This window comes from Thermobia domestica, chromosome 1 (genome assembly GCF_964235325.1).
Source record: "Thermobia domestica chromosome 1, izTheDome1.hap1.1, whole genome shotgun sequence".
Classification (NCBI taxonomy): Eukaryota; Metazoa; Arthropoda; class Insecta; order Zygentoma; family Lepismatidae; genus Thermobia; species Thermobia domestica.
The window spans coordinates 338,218,510-338,243,884 of NC_137454.1; the positions used below are offsets into that span (position 1 = coordinate 338,218,510).

Below are 25,375 nucleotides of genomic sequence, written 5' to 3' on the forward strand. Positions count from 1 at the left end.
AACATTTAAAACAAGAATTCACTTAACACCATCACATATACTTTTAAAAGACGCGCTCACTGTTTAACCAACCACACACAAGTGTCGTTCACCCTCGTAGGAATCTGTCGTCTTTGTACCTACTCGTTGTGACGTCACGGCTGAACCTAAATGTAGCCCATTGGCCTTGTGATTGAGAAGGTCGTGGATGGAACCAACGTTGGACACCGTGGACCCATAAGGCGCATCGAAAAAATTAGCGGAGGGCGGCGTAGCCAGTTTTACTTATTTCCACATAATAATATAAAATTATATTGTCGAAATACACACACGAGTTAGCTGGTAATATTTCGTATTATTATTATTATTATTATCAACAGCGTCTTTTCATTACGTGTGCATGTTTGACATGAAACCAAAGAGAAGATCCATCATTCGTAGAAAGAATAAGAATAGCCAGTTACTTTAACTGTGAAGGACGGCGAAAAGTACGAAAAGAGTGACTAACTGTAGCGAAAAGAAACAATACTTTCTCTCAAATGGATAAAAAATCAAGCCGAGATAGATTCGAACTCGCATGGAATGCGCGAAAAGCCAGTACTTTGTCCACTTTTTTTTTAACTGACTCACTGAACGTATTTCAGTAACTTACTTATTGCTAATTTTACTTGCTTCACTCGTTTAACTTGCTTTTTCTAATAACTTAAAACGACAGGGACACGAACACAGAAACATCGAGGACAGTTAAAAATCATACATACTCTCCCGCCGGGAATCGAACCCAGGACACCATACACCAAAGGCGCACGTGCTAGCAACTAGACCAGCGGGGAGGGCACCGCTCACCCCTTGTGTCGTTAGGGATTACGACCACTGTATTACTAGCTATCACTTCTGTGGGTTGTATACTATGATCACATGTTCCTTCTTTGCTGGAAGAGTTAAACCTACATTCTATGTAACACATGAGGTATTAAGACCTACATGCTCTTCATATAATGTAATAAAAGGGTCATGCTGGGAATAAGAAAAAGAATATTCCTTGGACAAAACAGAAACTATTGTCATCAGAAATATTTATCTACGAGGCATGCGCAGTAGTATAATTCAGAATAGTTACTGTTTAGTTCAGTAAACGAAGAAAGGGGTATAAAAAAGCAAATATGTCGCGATCAACGAGATCGACCAGAGTTGACAGAGGCGGAAGCAGATGTGTAAAAATACAACTTCGTTAAATTGATAATTCGTTCTGTATTATGCAGTAGATCGTATCACAACTTTACGGGACAGCAGAGAAAGACTTACTAACACTATCATATAAGCTTTAGTAACACGACCATATAGACACAAATGGATAAAACTGTGAGTACTACAACTTGGATTTAACGAAAGCCGTTTAGATATTCAGTGATTTGCAGGGTTGCATAAGACACAAAAAGATAAGACACAAAACAATTCTTCATACCTCGGCTTCTAGTAGCTAGATACATGCAATTTCTGGTTAGATTCTAACTTGTAACGAAGTTTACAAGTTGGAATTGATAATCGGACAAGAGAGGGCTATGGAATGCTTTCGAGACATTTAAAACGCGATGAGTCCAGTCGGTGGGTCGTAGTGAGTCTGTAGGTTATGGTGGATCGCTGGTTTATGGTGGGTCACGGTGGGTGGTGGATTGCAGTGGGTCACATCCTGTTAACCCACGGCCCACTAACCGACTTACACATCTTGACACAAGACCCACTTTAATTCTGGTGAGAGATTTCCAATTTAGCATGGGAGAGACAATATAGGTTTTGTTAAATCCGAGACGAGACGAAAATATAGACAAATTCACCAGTCTTCAGAGGGTGCTATATACAATGCACTAAACAGAGTGTGTCGGTGGGTCGTAGTGGGTATGTAGGTTTTGGGTGGGTCACGGCGGATGGTGGGTTGCAGAGGGTCACGTCCTGTTGACCCACAGCCCACGATCTACTTCATCTCTGGTGAGAGGCTTCCAATCAAGCATGGGCGAGACAATATAGGCTGTTAAATCCGAGACGAGACAAAGCGTCTGTCTCGTCTCGTTTTCCTAGACGAGACGGAAGAGGTCCTTGCCTGGACTCGTCGCGTTTTAAGTATCTTGAAAGCATTCCATAGCCCTCTCTTGTCCGATTATCAATTCTAACTTGTAAACTTCGTTACATTTCGAAACCTCATGACTTCCAATTTTACTTCTATTATTATCAGGTTTACGAAAGAAAATTAGACGAAAGGAGACGAGATGACAATTTGTCTCGTTTCGGAAACACGAAATGACACCGGGATAGCCACGAAACCAGTGGCGGATCTAGAAGGTAAAAACTGGGGGCTGCCTGAATTTAGATTATGATAAGTATATCATGACCTTACTATAAATTTTCAAAACTTATAAATAATAGCTTAAATTATTTTCGTCAATCTAAAAGTGGGGGCCTATTCCCCCCGCCACCGAGCTAGATCCGCCACTGCACAAGACGAAACAGGCTTTTTCTCCCGTCTCTAAAACGAGACATTTTTACATGACGAGACGAAACAGGCAACCATGTTGTGTCTAGCACATCATAACCATTCCTTTTATAAAATTCTGTTTTCACCTCATTATCAAGTTATTTCTAGAAATCCGGCCTCGGCTCATGATCCCTTCAATTAACTCCTTTCATTGACTGTCATTGTTTCCTTCACTAATTTGTGTTCATAATTGTAATTTTTTGAAAAAAAAAAATCATTCTATTTTCTACGGTTTTCATTCTACCACTTGTGAAGTGGAATTAACATATAATAGGTTATAATGGTGTTGTGAATGTTTATTATGTGTCTAATTGTTTGAAGGTAGTGTATATTTAGACAATTGATATTATGTGGGGTTAATTGCATTCATCTATTACTACTTAACCGTCTATGTATTGTATATCTATAAGTGTAGTGTTCTACGTTTTCCTTCGTAGTACAAAGTTGTTTGAAGGCTCTGGATTAAGTGTAATGGAAATGTATAATAGTCTAGGCATGTAACTTTGATGGGGAAATGGAAGTTAAAACTACAGCATGAAGTGTGGAAAGAGGGATCTTTCTTTTTTCTCTTGAATGTCTGTAATGCATTGCTTCCTTCGCTCACTGTATCGCTATCTGTCCTCGCTGCTTCCTTCAGGCGTTATTCAGCGTGCCTCGGTGGCTAGCTTCTGCATAGCAAAACTCACGAGTGTAATATGCATGACTCACTGTGTAACGCAGTATTGCAATAACTTCGCTTTGTCGTTAACAAATATAGTGCTTTTGCTCTCTTATATCAATAAAACTGGTTGTGGGAAAAAATAACTGAATACGAATCTGCTAAAATCTACTTATATAGTTTAATATTGTAGTCTCAATATGGTCCCTCCTCCCAAAAGTTGATTGTTCTCACAGGACACATTTGGGGAGAGGGAGAGTTGTGTAAGTCACAATATTTTGGCATTCGGGATATTAGTGATATGTTGTTCGGATCTTGGAACCTTAGGTGGTAACGCTTGCAATTATTACTTTGCTGTTTTATGGCTGTTTCTATTCGGCATTCTTATTATGTAAGCGTCTATTTGTCATTTCGTTGATTTGAATGGAAGCAGCACATTCAGTTGCGGGAGCATCTCTCTTTCTCTCTCTCTCTCTCTGCAATAGGCACATTTCTGAAGAAATTTGCCTATCGTAGAGACTCACATGGGCGAAATTCGGGAAAATTTCCAGTTTTTCCGGTCACCACCCTCTGATACATCCCCTGATTAAATATACTTGCTTCCTCATTTTCATTGTCTCACTTCTCTAATAATTATCACCGAAAATTTAACTCGTTTTCACTTAACATATTAAACGGGTAATACGCTCTCTTTTACCAGCTTTCATGTGCTGTATGCATTATTAAAAAAAATAAACATACTACTTGGAGCAGATTCAAACCGCCGTTCTTTGCATTTGTAACCTAGCGTCTTAACCACTACACCAAGATCGTTGCTTAGTAAACGCTTAGTTGTTGGCATATTCGTTGTATTTGTATTTTATGTTCCCACTTAGACAATTTTTACTCTATTTTCTCCCTTTAGCAGCTGTTTCTGGCTTTCTCTTAGTTGTCGCCCTTTATTTACACTATGCACTATTCGTATTCACAGCTTATGCCCCTCTGCAATGTCTTATTCAAATTAGACTTTTCTTCTTGTCCCTCAGTAAACATTTCATTGATTTAATTCTCATACTCTCCATGGATGGAGCGCAGGAATGCCAAACTCAGAAAACAGGTGTACATTTACTTTCCTGACAGATAATACAACATTGAGGTTAGTTTATTCGCAAGCTATTGCCAAATTAATATGGAAGGTGTATATACATTTTTTGCAGTCTCTGAAAGTGTTTTGCAAATAATTTCTATAACTTTTGAAACTGTGTTTGTCTTAACTTGAACATATGCGTGAAGTGGTTTATTACGGAGAGGACAAAAACAACTGTGATATATTAATTACAAGTAATCCTATTAGAAATACTGTTGTTTGTCGCTGGTCAGGTAATAGTGTTCCAGACGTATGCACAGCGTTTTTGTTATTTCTGACCTTACCAGTGACTGCTTCTACAGCGGAGCGATCTTTTTCAAAATTGAAATTGATAAAGACCTATTTACGTAGTTCCATGTCTCAAGAATGGTTGATCGGTCTCAGTATTTTAAGTGTTGAATGTGAGAGAGCAAGAGCAATAGATGTAACTGAAATAATAGAAAAATTTGCAACGAAATTGCTAGAAGATTACACTGCTTCAAGTGAACTTCGACATTCAGCAGTTCGTTTGCCTTTTTCGGTGAGTATTAATTTTAATTGTAATTTTATTATATTCCATGGTTAATATGTTAATTGATTTATTAACCACTGTCTTCTACAGGAACATAATATAGTAGGAAGTTAATGGGCATTGGAAGGGGGCCCAGAAATAATCTTGCGGGGAAGCGAGTTTTGCGTTACGCTACTGCTCATATACTATATAATATTTAATACATCTTAGATTTTACTACTGTATTATAGTTTGTTTACTGTAGTTAACAACGACAATTGTTAATAAATGTCATCTTATATGATGTATTATATGAACGCGTGTATCAAAGTATGTGTGTGCATTCGTGGCTGTGCTTGTGTGTCAGTCTTTGCCCCTTCCCTTGGAATCGGTCCTTTGCCACCCCTATTGGAAAAAATCTTGCAGGCGTTCCTGCATACAAAATTGAAATTTTAGGACTTAGGAACTAAAATTGAGAATGAAGGTATTAAATATGTAAGTTTTATAAAAAAATGGCGAACATAAGATGTGCAGTTGAACAGCTAAATCAATTTCAACCTTATGAATTAAATTTAAAATACTTTTAGTATGCCGGTTAAAATGAAAATTGGTCTATCTATACAGCTAAGGAATTTTTAATTAAGACTTCATTTACTACCATATAGACTTTCAGTATGACAACTACAGGATCGAGAAGCACAAAATGGACAAAAAAGTGGATTATCATGTGTTTGCCATCGGTATTGATTGGATTCATAAGGTTGAAATTTACTTACCTCTTTCTATATAATATAGTTTCTATTCTCATAATCTTAGATTTATATACAAAACTAAACATTTGATTCTTTATTTATATATTTTCCGCTATACGAATTCAGTTTGCTGGCTTAGGATAATCCTAGGCAGTGATTTTATGAAGACAATAAAAGGTACCTGTAATCATAATCAAAATATTACACTACTCATTATGATTGCTTCCGAAGATCAAAATTTAAACAAGTGAAAGGAATTATGAATACTATCATTTATTGACCGTATTACATATTCTCATATGTATAATATATTCTTGTTTTAAATTATATATATATACAATAAAGAAGAATTGATAAATAGCAATTAAAAATAATCAATACTTCTGTACTGCGTACAGCAGAGATGGAATGCGTCAATAGGTCGTGGCTCAAGATATGTGAGTAGGACAGTGGGTCATGGGTTAACATGACGTGGCCCACTGCGACCCACCATCTACCATGACCCACTCAGATTCACCGTGACCCACTCATGAGATACTCAATTTTTCGCAAAATTTCGGACCTTCACTCCCACCTTACGATATTATAATTAAAGAAATATTATAAGATAGGTTGGAATTGGGGCCTAACTATATACTAAAAGTCATTTCATTTGACTATGACATTTTGACATTTGGTCGTGATGATCACGCACATATAACTACAAATAATTCATATATTAGAATTGATTCAAAAATATTTTTCCAGTAGTTAGCTCTTCAAAAAAAAAAAAAAAAAAAAAAAAAAAAAAAAAAAAAAACCAAAGAAAACGCACATGCTGTGTCTAGAGAGCCAAGTAGTAAGGTCCATTGCTATTATTACAATTATAACAATATCCAAAAGTGCCTGAGGTTCTTTTTTCACTTAGATATTCTCATTCTAGGTAAGTACATAGAAACAAATGAAAATTGAAGTTAAATCGAGATCTTGAAAATAAATCATAGACAAATTCACCAGTGTTCAGAAGAAGCTCTGTACAATGCACTGAGCAGAGTGTCGGTGAGTCAGAGTGGGTCATGATGGGTCTGAGTAGGTCATGCTGTGTCTTGGGTCAGTGAATCGTGAGTCATGGTAGGTGGTGAGTGGGTCACTAGTTCGTAGGCAAGTTTTCATTGACCCACGCCATCTCTGACGTATAGTTACATACCGCCAGGGTAAGCCCTATTTCTCTGTAATTATCGGGAAGAGAACGTAAACCATTTAGAAATTTTACCTATCGATTTGGTACATCCATTTCTATTTTATTTTATATACTTTTTCGTAATTTGCTCGAAAACAGCTTCAATGAATTTTAAAGTACTGATGCTGTGCATTGTAGAAGCGAGCGACTTTTTTTTACATTTTCATCGCATTTCCTTTTATCTATTGCGTATCGCATTATTTAGCCTATTTTTTGTCACCATTCAATATCTCATCCAGTCATGACAGATAAATAAGATTTGTGTTTGCCATTTTAGGAGAAATAAGGATCCTTTTTTCTAATCCTTGTTACATTTAAAACAGCGCGCAATAAAAGAACGCGGAAATATGTGTGGGGAGGGAAGTACATTAAAAGTAATCCCTGCTATATAAAGAATTTTTATATTATTGATATTGATATAACAGTGACCTCCCCTGATATTTTTTATCAAAAGATCCAATATATTTCTGGCAAAAATTTTCTTGTAGGCCTTATATCTCGGGAACCACATATAGTGTAGCCAAACCAAAACCAACAATTTACTTAGTACGATGGGCTTATTCCGTAAAAAAATACGAAAACTCGATTTAAGGAACGTTCAAAAATTTTGTGCCCCTAATCCAAAAAATTCAATACATTTCATACAATCAAATATTTTGTGTACGCCCCATTTTTGAGAACTACAAATAGTGTAGCCAAACCAAAACTAACAATTTACTCAATATGATATGCTTATTCCGTAAAAAAAAAAAAAAAAAAAAAAAAAAAAGTGAAAGCTCGATTTAGGGACCTTTCAAAAATTTTGTGGCCCCTGATCCACAAAATTCAATATATTTCATACAATCAAACATTTTCTTGTACGCCTTATCTGGAGAACTACATAGTTTATAATGTAGCCAAAACTAAACTATCACTAAACTCAGTATGGTGTGCTTATTCGGTAAAAAACTCGAAAACCCGATTTAGGAGCCGTTCCAAATTTTGTGACCCCTGATCCAAAAACTAATTATTGGACAAGATCGCAATCTTTTGATACAATTTTTGGATCATTCCTTAAATTCTTTGCTAAAAATCGAAATCTTTTCATTCATTTTTTCGATCATTCCTATAATCCTTGTTGTTATGATTATTTTGACGTTATGGAAGACTTAACCTTTATGAGGTATAGTAAAGATAAGTGATGAACCAAATAGGATTCGTATTTTTTTTTTTTTTTTTTTTTTTGTTGATTGAACTTAGCGTCGTATTTTTGCTCCGATTCTATATGAGACGGGAATGCAAGATGTACCAGTTGCAAACCCAACCAATATCACTAATTTCTTACCCTCCAAATAATAATAATAATGTGAGTTACTATGAATTTATTATTGGAGTGACTTTGTACCCTTTCCCTTGAGTGATATCAAGTATGAGTAGCAAATCTCATTGACAACCGTGAAGGAAATAACATGCAATTTTTTTTTCAAAACCGGGTATTTTTTAAGGAACGTTATCGTTAAAACGATTTCATAAAAGTTGATGAATTAATTCTCTTCTCTGGGCCGCGGCGTTCAGTAGAGCTTGGGTCTCCGGTGCGTAGTGAGTGACCAGGAAAAAAATAATAATTTTGGAAAACGTTATTGAAGAAAAATATTTTATTATATTATTTCCGTCTCCTTTTAACTAAAGGGCATAATTGAGACATTAAACTGAAAATTTAATTTCATTTTTCTTTTTATATTATTTAAAAAAAAAAGAAGCTGGGGAAATCAACTGATTTTTTACTCGTTAAACCTTCACCGATTTCAATCGCAACCCAATAATTATGTAGGATGTAGGTACTAGATTAAAAACATGTCATACTCACTGGTGTATTTAAGATTTTGTTTCGGGGGTGGAGGACTTTGCTGACTTTATTCCTGGAAATGTGAAAATTCTGCAAGATATTTCATTTACTTTAAAATAGTAAATAAAACTTCGGGAGGGCTTAAGCCCAGAAGCCCCCCTTAAATACACCATTGGTCATACCACTCACTCACTCCTACTATGAAGATGGAGTTTTCTTTCAGTACTTTGAAGCTTTTTACGAAAGAGGCTTCTAATATACGCAAAGAAAACAAAACTGCCTCCTGTGTCCACTAAGATTAAAGCGCTTCTTCTGTTACACTGTAACCAATAACCGTGAAAATAAGTGCCTCCTACCATAAAAAATATACGGTTCACCGTTTTTCTAAAATAATGGTAGGAGACCGTTTTCCTGTCAGATGCTTGTGTCGGGCATGCGCAATGGAGAGAAAAAGCACATGTTCGAAGTGAGGATTCATGGCGCGTAGGTTCGGATGTGTTGTGCTTTGTTTTGTTTCTTTCTTTTGTTTGTTTGTTTGTTTAGTGTGTGGTTTTCTGGTGTGATATATACGGTATTACAGTTGAAGATATCCTGGAAATTCAACATTAAGCAAGGTAATGTATGGGAAAGCACCATGCTAATATTTGAACTTTGTTCGGTGACAAACAAAACTTTAGTTGGCTATCGTGGTAAGCAGATCGCTCCAAAGTGCAACGATGCGAAACCAAGAAGCTGCTGGATGTATAAAGTCTTATGATAATGTAGCCAACTACGAGTGGTTTCTGAAGTTAGAATTAGAATTAGAATTAGAATCACAATGTTGAAAAACTAAAAAAAAAAACTTTTTTAGGAAAAATGTTTCGTAGTTTACCGTAACAGCATTACATAACTTGTGTTGCATCAACTGGAATTTTTCATGTTACAGAAACAAAAGTATACTGTCACTCATGTGTGCCCGAAGCAGGGGCAGGGGGTCGCTCCTCTAGCTAGTGAAAACGTATTAAATTTCTTAATACAAATAAAAAATATCAGGGTATATAGTAGCCAGGGAGTTGAGTCCCCTAGAAAATTTTCATCAGGCGCCCATGCTGTCATTATTTTTTCTGGATAAATAAATTGTTAGATTTGAAAAATGTTTCTGTAAATGTTTTTATCTTTAATTTTGTTCTGAGTACCTATAATCTGTTCTGGAGTCTTGTTAATACATTTGAGCGTTTAATAGTCTAAATATGCAAAAATTCGATACTCTGGAAGTTTGGTGACTTTTTTTTTTAAGCATTGATGCCACTGTTACATAATTATGAAAACACGTATTTTTTAATTTGAGATAGCGGATACTGGAGGCAGTATTGTGAGAAGTCATATGGTTTTACACTTGTTTAGTCGTACTTCTGGTCATTCTAAGCTATGTTGTCGAGTGCCTGCTTGGTTATCTGAAGCCGTAATAATGCGACTAATCGAATGAATCACTGATTAGAATATTTGAGGTCTATTAGTCTACTGGTACTCATAGCGAAAATACATGCAATAAAGCTAGTCTTAACACTGTAACAGAATATCGATTTATGAATATCTTAAAAGGGCATGGATGTTTGTTCCAACTACATCTTCAAAGCGTGCGAAAACAGCTATAATTTTTTTTTTTTTTTTTTGTAATATCGAATCCTCTTCTGGTGTTTTGTTCAATACATGACAAAATTAGTAATTTTGAAAAGAAAAAGCAATGTATGTTCAAGATGATATCAGAACAAGGGTTCGATATTACAAACTAAGAATTAATTTCCACTTTTATTCTTATGGATATTATGCACGTCGTAGGTGCAACGCTTCTTTCGTTCACTTTTGTTTTCTTTAGTTAAGTAGTCTTTAACAGCAGTGGACCAGTGTGCACTCTAGTTGCATCCATCCAGCAAAAAATATTGCTAGTCAGTGTGTGATATAGTTTCCAGCAATTCGATGAATATTGGGTATATTGACCAGCAATAATTCTTACTGGATCTAGCAAGAGGGCACAGGTGTGTTATTACCGTAAATCTTGTACGGTAATAACACACCTGTGCTTTTTTTAAAAAAACGACCCCTAAATATTACGGTAAATTACCGTAAAATATACGATACCAAATTTGTTTCTAAACACGGTCAATATTATTTTGCTTCTAAATATACGGTCTGCCGTTTTTATGAAAAAACGGTGGTCCGTAAAATTTAGGGTAATCGGATGGCAGCGAGAGTTGACGGTAATCGGTCAGTAAATTTAAGGCGATTTTTTTTTACAGTGTAGAAATATAACTGAGATTTACAATCCGGTTTCCCAAGAAATACACCATGCATAGAGTTTCATCGTAACGTCAATCAAGTTTGATATTTATCATTTCTTTGTGTGTAGATGAATTTTAAAAGCCTGTTTGCTATATTTGAATCATCCGACTTCCTCCAAGTTTAGTGATTACATCCTAGTCTTGCTATATATTGGAAGCTTGAACTATTAGTTACTACCAAGGTTTGTTGGTACTGCCATGGGAATTTTCCAGAAATTGTCTAAGAAACACGCCGATATGTTCATACATTGTCATTCAAAAACACAAGGAAAATAGAAAACCACCTACACATTCCACCACTTCTACCCCTTTTATCTGCAGGGATTGACTTCTCTAGAACAATAGAGTAACATGTCAGGGCAAACTGGTGCTTTCGAAGGTTCCACATTTCTCATTTGTTCTAAATATGTAGTATTGCAAAATACAATACTCACTATGGCGACCTGTGTTAAAACCGGAAACTGCAATACCCAGCGCTTCCAGTTTAAATACAGGGATAAATGTCGAAGTTAAACTTATTCTTAGGAGGGTGAATTCATATCGAAAGGCAATTTCTCTCTATTTCTTACTGTTTTTGGTCTATAAATATCAAAATTTAAAGTGCAAATGGTAGAGGATTTCCACCACTTCCGGTGTGAATTCAGCAAAAAAGGCCAATTACCTGTCTCTTACTACTATTGCTCTATGAAGATTAATATTGAAACTGAAAATCGAAAAATATTTCCATCACTTCCAGTTGCAATAAGTCCCGGATGGAACCTTTTCTTGCAATCGGAATCCATATTTCAAAATTGCTTCTCACCATTTACCAAATTACCAATTACCAATCTTTCACTATGATAATCAGAGATGAAACCGGAAATTTGAGACGGCATCTCTTAGAACTTTGAATGCACCTCAAATAACTATCTATTACCGTTTGTGTTTTATGTAGAACAATACTGAAAACGGAACTGGTGGTGAATTTTACCCCTTCCATTTGTAGTAGAGCAATCTAGATAGAGATGGAATCCATTCTTGGAATTCTGAATCGATTTGGAACAATATAGCTCATTACCATTCTCAATGAAACTTCAAGGAATGATCTTGAGTTCGAGACGCACGATTTCCAGTGAATATGTGACCATGAGGTTAAGTGGACGTGAAGTCGGATTTTTGTGGAGTGAGCACCAGATTGGTGATGCAGGGTCAGGTCGAGTGAGCGTGATGTCTAAACGATGTTGTGAGCTTGATCTCGGATTGATGTGTCGTGAGCGTGGGGTTGAATGAAATTAGACTAAGTTGGCACCGACATAGATCTAATCTTTAGAGAAACGTTTATCAGTGCCAAGAAATTTTAGAATAACAGCAAGTAATTTATATCTAGATCAAGGTCAAAGTCTGCTCTACTACATGGTAAAAATTTCAGCATGAGAAATGCTAGCAACTTGTTGCGAAATAAAATTTATCGTTCTACGTTTCATGATAATGCTCAGAGGTTACAGGAGACAGTGGTGATGAGAATTAATAAAATTCAACAATGAAGAAGGTAGGAGAAAACGAGGAACACCGAGAACATCCACCCACACAGTATTTGTCCATGAACCAAGGACCCCATGAATCGAAGGGAGCACTATACCACTAGTCTATTGTGATTCAAGTTCTTGCTAGTAACAAGACCGAACTAAGCTACTCAAAGACATTCCTGGTAAAAAAAAAAAGGAATTCCTTTTTAAGTGTGTGATCGTAGATATAATTTTGGAACAATTGAGAACTTGAAAATTATCGTACCCTTTATAAGAAATAGCAATTAATTCCTTATGATAGACTGCTCAAATGTATTCAATTAAACTATTATATAATTTATTTACATTCATACTAACCAAAATATGTTTTCTTCGGACGAGAAGAGTAGTTCTATGAAAAAGGCATACTTCCATGTTTCCCTTACGCTACGCATTGAATCATAGTAGAAAAAACAGTTTAGCCCAAGTGGAGAGTATATGTAGAAAAATGCATTTCAGACTGCAGTCATTATTCCTTGCGAAAAATATAAACGCCTTTCCCCCTCTAACATGCGCATTTCAAAGAAAGGAAACTGGTAAAATCATAGGTCGACTTACGTACTAACTATGTATAACTACTCTCCATTTCAGCGTTATAGACCCCTGGGTTCAAACAACTATCTTCGAGCCCAGTTAAGGTAGAGACAAGAGATATGCACCATTTTACTCACTGAAGTATTTACTTTAACAGGCTATTTGATTGCAACTCTCCGTTTAATACTTTAGGTTAGAAAATAAAAAATATATTTAAAAATGTAATTTTTTTCAATAAATTGGTTTCCTTGAAGTTTAAAGATAAATATCTGTTATTTTTTGCGATACAATAATGAAATTTTTACTGAATATGAACGAAGGTATACTAAACAAACGTGCACTAGTATTTTTAATATTAGTTTTATAGTTAATTTACAATAAGTTATTTTGTTGCATGTACCAAACTCTGCCCGTAACTCAATTAGCGAAGAACGGAAAGCACTGAAGTACGCTACTTTGAATGGCAATATCAAGAACGTATACAGTTTTAGTTCAGATACAGACAAAAGGTCCTAAATTACAATATGAAAATAGTCATATTTTTTACGATCAGTTACCACTCAGCTGTTGCGACGTTGCCGCATGGAACTGCATGAGTCAGCGTTGCGCGCCGCGCGGGAAACAGAAATTGTGGCCAATTTCTTGATGGAGCCCAAGTTTGTTTTGTTGGGAAAAAGAGAACTCAAGAATACCATTCCGAGATGAACGCCAAGCACTACACAGAACGGTTTCAACGCATCATTCAGCTTCCGCCGGACAAATCAGTCCTGGTTTTAGATCAAGCACCATATCATACTATGCTAAACCCTGAAACTCGAAATCCAACTATGCGATGGAAAAGAGACGACATAATTAAATGGCTGAAGAAAAATCAAGTTCCTATTCCGTACTACGTTCAAACTTTCAGTGAACTTCAAAAAAGTGTGCTATTGAATATCGACAGGCCTTATTTCAAAGAGCAGGAACGTCTTCTAGAAAGTTGTGGGAAATACTGAAAACAAAACAGTTAAACTTTTGTGGCTCCCTGTGGCACATTGCGAATTCAACCCTATAGAGTTGATGTGGTCTTATATAAAGAATGAGGTTGCAAAGAAAAATAAAACGTTTCGTGTCGATGATGTGTGTGTTCTTTCCAAAGATGCATTTAAAAATGTTCCCGTCACTGTATGGAGAAATGTGGTTCGTCATGTACGAAAATTAGAAGATCACTATTACAATACGCAAGAATATTTGGACGTTGCCTTGGAACCCTTCATAATCAACACACAAGATTCGGATGAAGCTTCGAACAGTAGCAGTGACAGTGAAATCCTGGATTCGGATTTGGACTAATAAACAAGTAAGTACAGCAAATAATTCTGTATTTAAAGCAATTATTTAAAAATGTATGTTTGATTAAATGTGTGCAATTCTCTTGAAAAAAAAAACATTTATAGAATTATGCACAGAGCTTTTTTTAAAATAATATTTGTTACATATTTTTTCTTTTGTTAAATCACGCTCGCCTTCTCTCAAGAGGCAGAATGTCCGGCAACAAAGGGACTGCAGCGTTGCCACACCGAAGTCAGAGAGAGCTCCTCTCCCATGCTGGTGATGCGTTAGCCTTCTGTGTAGGCGAATTCTGTAACAACGTCGCACAAAGGGAATCAGCTGGCAGTGCAATTTTTTTCCGCGAAAGAGCTCGGAAATTTCTGATTAAATATATAATTTATTATTTGCGATATTATAACATTACACTAACTTCTGTTTTATAGATATAACATAATTTATCTAAATAGTTTTAATATGCCTGCAGCTTTGTTAGATTTGGAAATCGCATGGGATCACAATATCGGTATTTGCATGAATATGAAAGGAGTAAACATGAACAACTTGCTCATTGCAATCGGTAATAATCATATGTTGAACTGTGTGAATGGCGCTTTTAAGAGGCCCGTCGTTTATGAAATATATCATGTGAAACTGGTTAGTTTATGAAAATGGCTAAAAGATACACAGTTTTGAGTGCATTTTTACTCATAACTTTTTCCTAGTTACACGTAAAGCTCTTAAATATACACCAATTTGTAGCAAATACCTCAACGATTAAAACAAGGTATAATGTATAGAATAGTTGATAGCCATTTTAGCATAACAATGCTTTAAACACAAGGGTCTAAAACGCTGAAATCTAGAGGGGGTACAAAATTTCGTTTTAAACTATTGTAATGTTTCCTTACTCGCGCCATTTTATATATATAAAAAGGGAAATTCGAACATTTTAGAAAGCGTATAGATGTATCTTTCAGAAATGGAATTTCTGAAAATGATCAGAAATAATCAACAACTATTTAGTAAGGAGCTCATATATCGCTCAACCCTGAGAACGTAAAAAATTGCTAATCTCATACACCCCTTAGAAGCTAAATTTTTGAAAACTTTTGGACAACTACACCTTATTTTTAATGAGTTTTATATAGTTTCATCTCCCTCACACCAGAGGCTCTATTTTTCGTGTACCTTTTTAAGTCCCTCTCTCCCTTAGGGTGTGTAGTTTATGAAATTGACAAGATAAGTGCCTGGCTTTATTTTTTATACTAGCTGAATATACCCATTCTTCGCATGGGGGCTGTATTTGGAAGTCAACGCCTGTGGGAGTATCACCATTCATTACAGCGACCGCGAAAACTATGGATTTGACGCTAATATCGGGCATTTTGGGCTGTCTTTACATATTTCAGTATCTACCCGCTGACGCACGGCCCGAATTCAATGGTAACCAAAGGCGCCCTTCAGGGGGGCAAGGTGGGGCGCTGCCCTCCTAAGAGCAAATTGTACTTGGAAATATCGAAAACCTAATAGCATTTTACATTGGTTACAGCAAAATTTGAAACCATATTTGAAACGTCGCTTGTACTTGCCCCCCCCCCCTTCCTTGGAAACCACAACATAGGCGCCCACGATTGTAGCTGAATTTGCAGGTCATCGTTAATAGAAGTGTCATCATTGATATCAGCGACCGCGAAAACTATGGATTTGACACTAATATCGGGGATTTTGAATTACTTTTACATGTCTCGGTATCCCCCTGACATCCCTCGGTTCGAATTTTGACAAAAACGTTTCGTCTTGGTCTGGGGTTTGGACCAAGATATCCGTGACTAAAATTTCGTAACTCTCGGTCAAATTACCCGGTCCCGGTAAACGCTCCCCGAGACCCACCTGCTTCCAAATTTGAAAAAAGAGCTTCGACTTGATCTGGGGCCTGGACCAAGGTACCCGTGACCAAATTTTGGTAACTCTCGGTGCACTCGTTTGGTCCCCAGGTCGCACACAGGCAAACACACAAACAAACTCTTTATTTTATTTATATTAGATTGAAGAACATTGTAAAAATTGTCCCTTTCTCCCTTAGAAGTTGAATTTTGAAAATCATTTTTAGTTTAACGGCCCACGCTTATGCCTTTTAGATCAAGGGAGGCTGATAATTACAGGAAATGAATGATAAAGCTATTGGTAGAATGAGAATATGGGAGGAAACGGGAGCACCTCCAGAAAACTCACAGACCCCACACATCAGAGACAAGTGTTGTAATATTGAGCCACCGTTCCCCCTTGAAATTTTCAAACACCTTGGGTATGTGCCCACGTATCTTCAATAAAGAGTTTTAGATTCATGTTAATAATATGAGGTGTCTAATAGGATATTCTTTTCGGCGTATGTTTTAAACAGCCTCCCTCCCTTTCGTTTTTAACGACTTGACATAATTGCAATTGAAGGCAAGAGGGTGCCTAAAAATGAAGCTCCACAAAACAACAGTGCATATTTTATGTCCATAGAACATTGAGGCACTAGTTGTCCACTGCTCTTTATGGTTCTAAATCCTTTTATGATGGACCATTCATGTTAATAAACATTAAATCATTAAGCTGCCTCTTTCCGTTTACGGCCTCACACTGTTCTTTGTTATACCTCCATAAAAAATTTAAAAAACTACTGGCAGGTAAAATTAGAACGAGAAATGTTAAATAGAAGATATCCACTATACTCGCATTTCTACCTAGCCTGCTCTTCGGGAAGTTTCGAGCTCTGGATAGAGAAGTTACCAACTTCTACTATTTCATATAATAATACGTAGGTATAGATCGCGGGGGAGAAGAAGTACTCCAATATTCTTCACTGATTTTTATAAAATCATGCATTCACGATGAATTTAAAGTCCCAGAAACATAATCGATAGTCCATCAAAATCGAATATTTTACGAAAGTTGTCGTGAAAGATGTTTAAGTATAACATATCCCGTTATTCGTTATTAACTTTAACTTCATGCAACGAGAATCATTAAACAGCCATAAATGAATAGTAAATGTACCATATTTCTTCAAAGTGAAATTGTTTTTTTAATGAAAATTATCGTGATACATATTTTCATTTTAATTTAGGAGTTTACCCTTATATTTTTGAAAGACTTTAACCGCAAATAGTGATATGACTGATAAGCATCAAAGAAAATATGCGCCACACTGCATCAGAACAGAATTCTTCGTCATTTGTCATAATTAGAAGAATTTGGCGAGAATTGTTAGAATTTTTTATCACATAATTTAAACCAGGAAGCTTCGAAATTTGAGGGGAGTTTACCTACTTTGGATTTTATCCACTTGCCTTTGCAAGAAACCGATCGGAATTATGTTGACGCCCTAAAATAGTTGATAAAATGTTTTATCAAAATCGAATAATTTTTACATATTTTATACTGGAGTGAAATGGATTTTCCTTTTTTTAAAATTCTTATGACTGGGGAATGTAGACCCAAACATGGGGTTGTTACGGAAACTTGCAGAAAGATACGAAATTTCTTAACACTTGGATAAGATTGACAGGGTTGAACGGCCACACACATATGTAATTAATTGGGAAGATACAAGTTTTAAAATTTACTTAAAATGAAACTATATATAGTCTACTCCTGCGGAACATGTCAGATGCGGGATACTTTAACATCTTCTTTGTCAAAATCTGAGAACAAAAAAATTAACTGAAATCTTTGAGTTTAACTTCGTACGATCATGCTCGTTAGCCTAAGGGAGACAATGATTAAAGTAAGGGAACGATAATAGAATTGGTGAAATGAAAAGTGGGACAAAAATGGCGTACGCTGAGAAATCCCACGGACACGATGTTATCCACTACAAACTTACTTGCTCTGCGATCGAAATAATAAGGACCGCAGGCACCAGAGGAAGCGCTCTACCACTGAGCCGCCGTGCCCCACAAAAAAAAACATAAGAAAATTAGAAGTTACTAAGAAACCTTTTAAGAAGCAATACCTTTCAAAAATAAAAATCACTGCCCGATGATCATCTTTTAATAACTCCATAAGCAGAATAGACTGATATGCCCCTCTCCTATATGATATTTTTTAAACCATATACGTTATCCGGATATTATCCTTTATCCGTCATCCTGATATTACCAGTTATCCAAATGTTCTATTATCCGGATATTATCCGTTATCCGTTTTGTTATCGTCATCCGAATATTGCAAATCCGGTAAGTTTCTATCCGATATCCGAATTAAAAATTAACCGGATATGGCCATCCCTAGAACCAACTTAGCATTTTCACAAGCGAAGAGATAAGTTGAATCAAAATTTATCCAGTTAATCCTTATTGTAAGTAAAATAATGATTCAGAAAATAAATGATGGACAAATAGACGAATTGCTGCATATATTGTGTATGTAACTAATTGTTGGTACAGTCCAGCGTACTGGCTCTCTTTAGGTACAAATAAAAGGAACTTACCTAGTAATGGGCCACAGGTGCACATTATTGGTGAAATAGAGAGAAATGCTTCAGGAACTTGAATAACTGAAAATATCATAATCATGAAAAAAATACTACATGTTAGTAGTGAATTTTTGCTCTCGAATTAAGTTCCAGTTGTGGGCCATGTTTCACTTTTTGTCCAGGATGGTGGCCAACTACAGAATCACTTGATCTAGTGGTGGGCCATGCCTTGCCATTCGTTCTTAGAACGATTACTGTGCTGGGAAAATGTTCCAATGGTTCAGTAAATCTACTTAGACATGTTCCCTCGAAAGATATGGTATTTTACGTTTATTTCCCTTTCAAATTAAAGCAGAGCGTCATAATATCATAAGTGGGCCACTACTGGATTTTTAAGAAAATGCATAGCCCATTATCAGTCTATCCACAAATATATTTTTGTTACTCAAATATGAAACACTTATCTAAAATGGTTGTTGTTGTTTCGTTTTGCATAAATCGGAGTGCCAGAAAATCATTTTATAAGTTCAGTATCTTGACTAACTCCTAATATATTTCATTAAAACTGCTTATGTGGTTTAACCTGGCCCATTACTGGCGCAGTCACTACCTACACACTACCATAAAGATATACGTAACACGAGAAAAAAGACAAAAGAATCTTATCGTTTCAAACGTGTTTCACTCTCAATTGCAACAGTACACTAAGGTACAGGGCAGCAATGCGTACTTGTGACATCTTAGAGTCCCTGCTATCTTGTGGTTTGTTCTGGAGACTAATGATGCCATGGAGTGAACATAATTTGTAACGTACTATTGTATAGCTACATTTGCAATTGACGGAAACACTTTTGGAACATAATTTTTTTCGTCTTTTTTCCTCGTGCTATATCCCTATAGTGAGTGGTGTGTGTGTTTATCTATCTCCGTACACGTAATGTTTGCATATGACCTAACCTTCCATTTGCATCTTTCAGAATTTTTGAATTGTTTACCATTTTAGAGAAAAAATAATTGCCATGACTTTTGCAATGGCCCTCGTAAATATATTTAAATTCATGTATACACATGCTGAATTTAATATTTTATGAACTCACGTTGGTATATTTTCTTCTACAAAATACTAACGGTTTAAAAAAATAACGCTCAGATATACATAATATAGGTCACAGATGCAAAATTGTCTTATGTATGCATCACTAAGATTTTTTAAATTAAAACAAAATTCTTCACGTGTATCGGTTCCTATATCTCTGCTCACTACCTTATCTTATTTGATGCTGGTTTACCTTTGGTACACTACATTTTGGAAGATTATGGGCCATATACATAGTGGACCGCGTAGAAGTCCCCTAGACGTGTCGTATTTATGGGATACCTCAAGCTTCCCCTTGACTGTGCAATGCATAAAATTTCCAAAGTGATCCCTCACGTATGGTCAACACTGAGGGCTGGTTGGTCTCGCTACACCTCGGGCGACGCTAAAATATTGCCAAAAAACTTGAAGATACAACTGCGAAACTTAATTCCTCTATAATAAAGCATTAACATCGTATTTGTAAACAGCTACTTGTAGATTTAATGTATACCACTACAATAAAATAAAATAAAAGTTTAGAAATTTGTTCTTGAGATATAAAAGCAGAAAAATAAACGGTGCACGTTAGGATTTTTTCTTTTTATTATTATTACTTGTTTCAGGTAAAGTTTTTTAACTCGCAAAAAGTATTAAGGCGGATATATAGCTAGAAAACCTGCGAGGCTGTAGCTTTACAATAGAAATACAACTAGAAATAAATTACAAAAACTGTTTTTTTTTCTTTCTTTCAAAATCACCTTATAGTATTGTCGAGAATGTATTTTTTAACAAATTTTCTGGTAAAGGTTAACCTTGATGGGGCACAAAAGTTATGTCTATAAGTACAATATATTCTTGACAACGTTCCATGCTAACAGCGTAAAACTTATTATCTAGCTCCTAGAGTGTTGTGAACAAATTGCGTATAATTTTATAAAACACATATACTTAGCTATATATAGTTAAAGCGACACGTCCCAAACTGCTTTTACAAGCTATTTTTGCATGTGTTACGGTTTACGTCAAGGTGAAGCTGTAGGGCTATAGCCGAGGTGCGTCTGTAGTGAACAGGCCAATTTTTGATGGTGGGTATACGTGTTAATAAATTATGGGTTCACTCGAACAGACGGTTCTATCAATTAGAAAATTTATAAGTAAAATACGATGAGAAACATATTCCGTGAAGGAATGAGTGAATATAAGTAATTACCATCTATTACAGCATGTTGAAATGAATTTTTAATGATAATGAAAGTATTGTATGTCTAAGTGTGCTCATTCATTATCCTCTCTTATGCGTATACCCCCTTCGCTGACGCGCCTGCTCCCTCTGATGCACACGCTCGCTATTGCTCGGGTCCTCCTGCTGCGCTCCTTTCCTATCTCGGTTACATAGCATTCGTACTTTTTAGTGGCTACCTGGCACAAATTGGTTCGTGTTTTGTGCACAGTAGTGTTTATGCCATACGTGCACACTGTATTTACACTGAGCCATCCTAAAATCAATCTGCAAGTACTAATGGAGATCTTTATTTAGTGCATGCTCTGCTAAAAGAAAGCTCTATCCTAACCTGAAAATGTATGGAAGTGTCAAAATGTGGTAGAAGCGTTTGATCGCCAAATGAACAACTTAGTACAAAAAATATGCACGAATCTGTAATAGGTGGTAACAAACGTAATTTGAGAAATTGCAGCGCAAAACAGGAGATTCATATTTTCCGCACTTGTCTTTTCTTATGCACAACTACCTTAACTGATGTGCCTGCTTCCGCGGACAAAATCACGAGCAATCCCTCAAATTGTGCCGTGCTTGGAATAGGTTGTGTTAGCCACTTAGCACATATTCATGGGAGATTTTTTGCACTTATTGCATTTATAAATTTGCAAGTATATTATAACTGTGTACGAAGCTGCTGGACAAGTAAGAAACTATGAATGCAGAACACGTTAGATTATAGGGTAAAAAATGGATGGTAGCGGTCCTCAACTTTACCTATGCTAACTGGGAAACGCGCGCAAACGCCAACAGGGAAAACGATGTAAAAGACATTAGAATAACATTTTCACGAAGAAATATGCATAACTGTTGAATCAGTTTTCGCCATCAGTGATGATACTTTTTTTTTGTATGTGTGTGTGTGGGTGGGGGGGGAGGGGTGTTGGAGAATTTCAATATACTGGTGACGAAATATATTTGTAACGAAAATACTGGAAATCCACATTGTGCACGACAGGATATGTTCCAAAGTGGCTTCTAACCCGTTCTTACTACTTATACTATGGATCCGTATAGTAAAACTGCGCGCTACAATCTAATCTAAAATCGGCATATATTCCGAAGTTGGGCGTCCGCTTTCGTCAAGTTTTTTCACTGTTATCTCCTTTCCACACTTTCTGCAATTTGTTATTAGGTTCATTAGTCCGTACTCTTCACAAACTTTTAAAAGATTTTGCTCGTTATCAATGTATTCCTTCACAAATGTTAAAACTGCTAGTTCATTGCCCTTGTACATTCGCCACATTGGTAACATAAATGCTCGTTTCTTTCCCACAATGCAACTGTTCGGTTACCTTGCGCCAAGTAGTTCCCTCCGCTCGCCATATAGTCCCATGTTTATAACCGCTTATATATAACAAATGAACAGATTTTTCGAGACTCTTATATATTATCAAGCACACAAACGATCAAATTATCCATATATTTCCTGTAAATTTTAAAAATTTCGCTGGAAACGGACGCCCAACTTTGGAATTTAACCCCTAAAATCTACTTCCAATATTGCAACACCAAGTATCACTGGTTTATTTCATTTCAGATAGAATTTATTAGTCCACTTTTTGTTAATATTTGTACTAACGAAATGCAAAATATTCTGTAACCTTCTTTATTTTCAAATTTTTTACCATCAAAATATGTTATTTATTATCGCGGAATCAGCTCAACGAATTCGATAAACTCATTATTATATTCAAATAATTGGCTAGCACAGAGCATAATACATTTTATACAACAACAGGAACTGATACGAGCTAGCAAATGGTGCGTTGAAGCACCCCAGCCATCCCCTTGACTTACGAAGAGGTTGCGGGCTTGTTTGACAATGTGGGAGAACTCTGCAACGCAAATTATCAAACGTCCCGTAAGTAACCCGCAAAATAACTATGCATACGGCCCTTAGAGATAAAATTCAGTTTTTTGCATGAAAAGACATATTTATAAAGAACAAATTTCGGTAGGGCTTACATTGTAAATTAAAAACTTAAAAACTCACGTGGTATACTTTCTTTTCTTCCACAAAAACACCAGCGGTTAAAGAAATAAGTAATCAGGGATATATCCTATAGGTCACAGATGAAAAATTGTTTTATGTACACTTCGTAAAAGCACTTTTCAAATTAAATTTTCCAATGTGTTTATAGTTTCTATGACTATGCTCATCAATTTTCTCTTGTTTTCTCCGTGCCAGTGTTGCCAATTTCTACGGAAGCGTTTTTCCTTCACAAACCTAAAAATTTCACGTTTGACATACAAATTTCCATCCACACACCATGGAGTGTATATGTATCACGGGTGTCTGTGTCGGGGGGCGAGGGGGATGCGTCCCCCTCAATATTTTGAAGTATGAAATATTCTATATTTTATTCTAATTTAGTTTATTTACTAACGACGGTATAACATATAAATAATAATAATAATATTTATTTGGAAAGATTATAACGATTATCAAGAAGCCTGTGTAAAACAATTAAAAACAGACTTCTTCATGTGTTTCAGAGGGTCCGTGAAAATAAGAGGAAAGGTAAGAAATTTAATCGAAGGTAGTACACAGGTTGGGCTAGGTTACAGTGTTTGTTAAATACAGTGCCGGTAAAAAAAAATCTTTACATTGTGTGGCAAAAAAAAAAAACTTTACATGCAAAATCCATGTGACGGGTTCAAGCGCCCCTTTCGCCATAAAATTATGAGAGGAGCCTGATGATGACGTCAGTGATTAACGCGCCACTTGCAATCTTCCCTCACCCATCAGAAGCTCAGTGTGCCTCGTAGCGTTGTACGGCGAGATAGTTCTTTCTTTGCTCTCTGCAGCTAGATTTTTGTTTAAGTTCTTGAAAGTAAGTGGTCTTATAACTTTGTTCTGATTACACACAATGGGTCGTAAAATGCTGACAATGGCAGAGAAATCCCGGGCCTTAACTCTTCTGGAGAAAGGTGATTCGGTAATCGCTGTATCCAAGGATCTTGGAGTGTCAAGAGAAACAATTTACCAGCTAAAGCGTTCAGCGGCGTCATTTCCTCCTGGAACTGTACCATGTAGGAAGTCCGGCTCCGGTGCACCAAGAAAGACTTCACCAAGAACTGATAAACTTCTAAAGCGTAAAATAATGTCAAATCCCTTCATAACATCTGTAGAATTGAAAAACAAGTATCCTGAGCTCCTCCAGAATGCCGCAACTAGGACAGTTCGTCACCATCTGCAAAAGGATCTGAGCTTGGCAAGTCGCCTTGCTGCGAAGAAACCCCTTCTCACAGCAGCAACGAAGAGAAAAAGGCCCCGAATTCTGTAAGAAATATCAAGATTGGACACCTGAAAAGTGGAAAAAAGTGATCTTTAGTGATGAGAGCACTTTTAGGTTCATCCGGGATGGATCTAAGATGGTGCGCCGTCCGAGTACTGCTTCACGGTTTGACCCGAAATTTACAGTTAAGACCGTTAAATACCCTGATAGTATGATGGTGAGGGGGGCATTCAGTGGTAACAAGGGCAGAGGAGGATTGTATTTTCTTCCCAAGAATGAAACCATAAAATAAAGCAATTATACTAATGGTTTGGAAGAACATTTACTTCCTTTTTGGGATATTCATGAGTGTAATTATTTTATGCATGATGAGGCCCTGGCCCACATGTCTAAGGCCGTGCAAAAGTTTCTCAGTGTCCATAATATTCCTCTGTTAGAGTGGCCAGGTAATTCTCCAGACATTAATCCAATCGAAAACGCCTGGAACGTCATGAAAAACAAGATTCAAGAGACACGACCAAACATCATCAAGGATCTCAAGGAAACGATCTAAACACTATGGATAACCATGGACTCTACATACTTTGCCAGTCTGGCTGAATCAATGCCTAAACGACTGCAGAAGGTGATAAAATGTAAAGGCGATATGACAAAATACTAATTGTAAAGCATTAGCCACAATAAAATACTTCAATATTATTAATTTGTAATGATTTCTGATTTGTTTCACAATGTAAAGATTTTTTTACTGGCACTGTAGTATTAGATGGCAAAGTAGTAATTTATTATGTATGATACGATCAAGTTTCTGTAAAACAAAGTATACGAAAAAATATTTAAATCAATATATCTTGGAAGGAGATTCGAAACTCCAATCATAATCTCAAAAGGGACCGTGACTTAAAAGAGGGTTAAAAATCATTGGATTATAACGTAATGTCAATATAAACCTAATCCGCCTTGTGCAGAGTCGTTTTGAAATATGATTAGCGTGTTACTAAAAGTCTGACTTCTACAGGAACCTTACGTTA

At 36.2% G+C, this 25,375-nt stretch overlaps 1 protein-coding gene across 5 annotated transcripts in view; it reads right to left on the bottom strand.

Moving 5' to 3' along the window:
- Nucleotides 1–23,290, bottom strand: part of LOC145663346 (uncharacterized) — a 141,270-nt gene extending 117,980 nt beyond the window's left edge. For all 5 annotated transcript variants that reach the window (XM_081729626.1, XM_081729625.1, XM_081729624.1 and 2 more), the window contains exon 1: nt 23,099–23,290. The gene's annotated coding sequence lies outside the window, so the exon portion shown is untranslated. The remainder of the gene's footprint in view (nt 1–23,098) is intronic.
- Between the last annotated feature and the right edge of the window lie 2,085 nt (nt 23,291–25,375).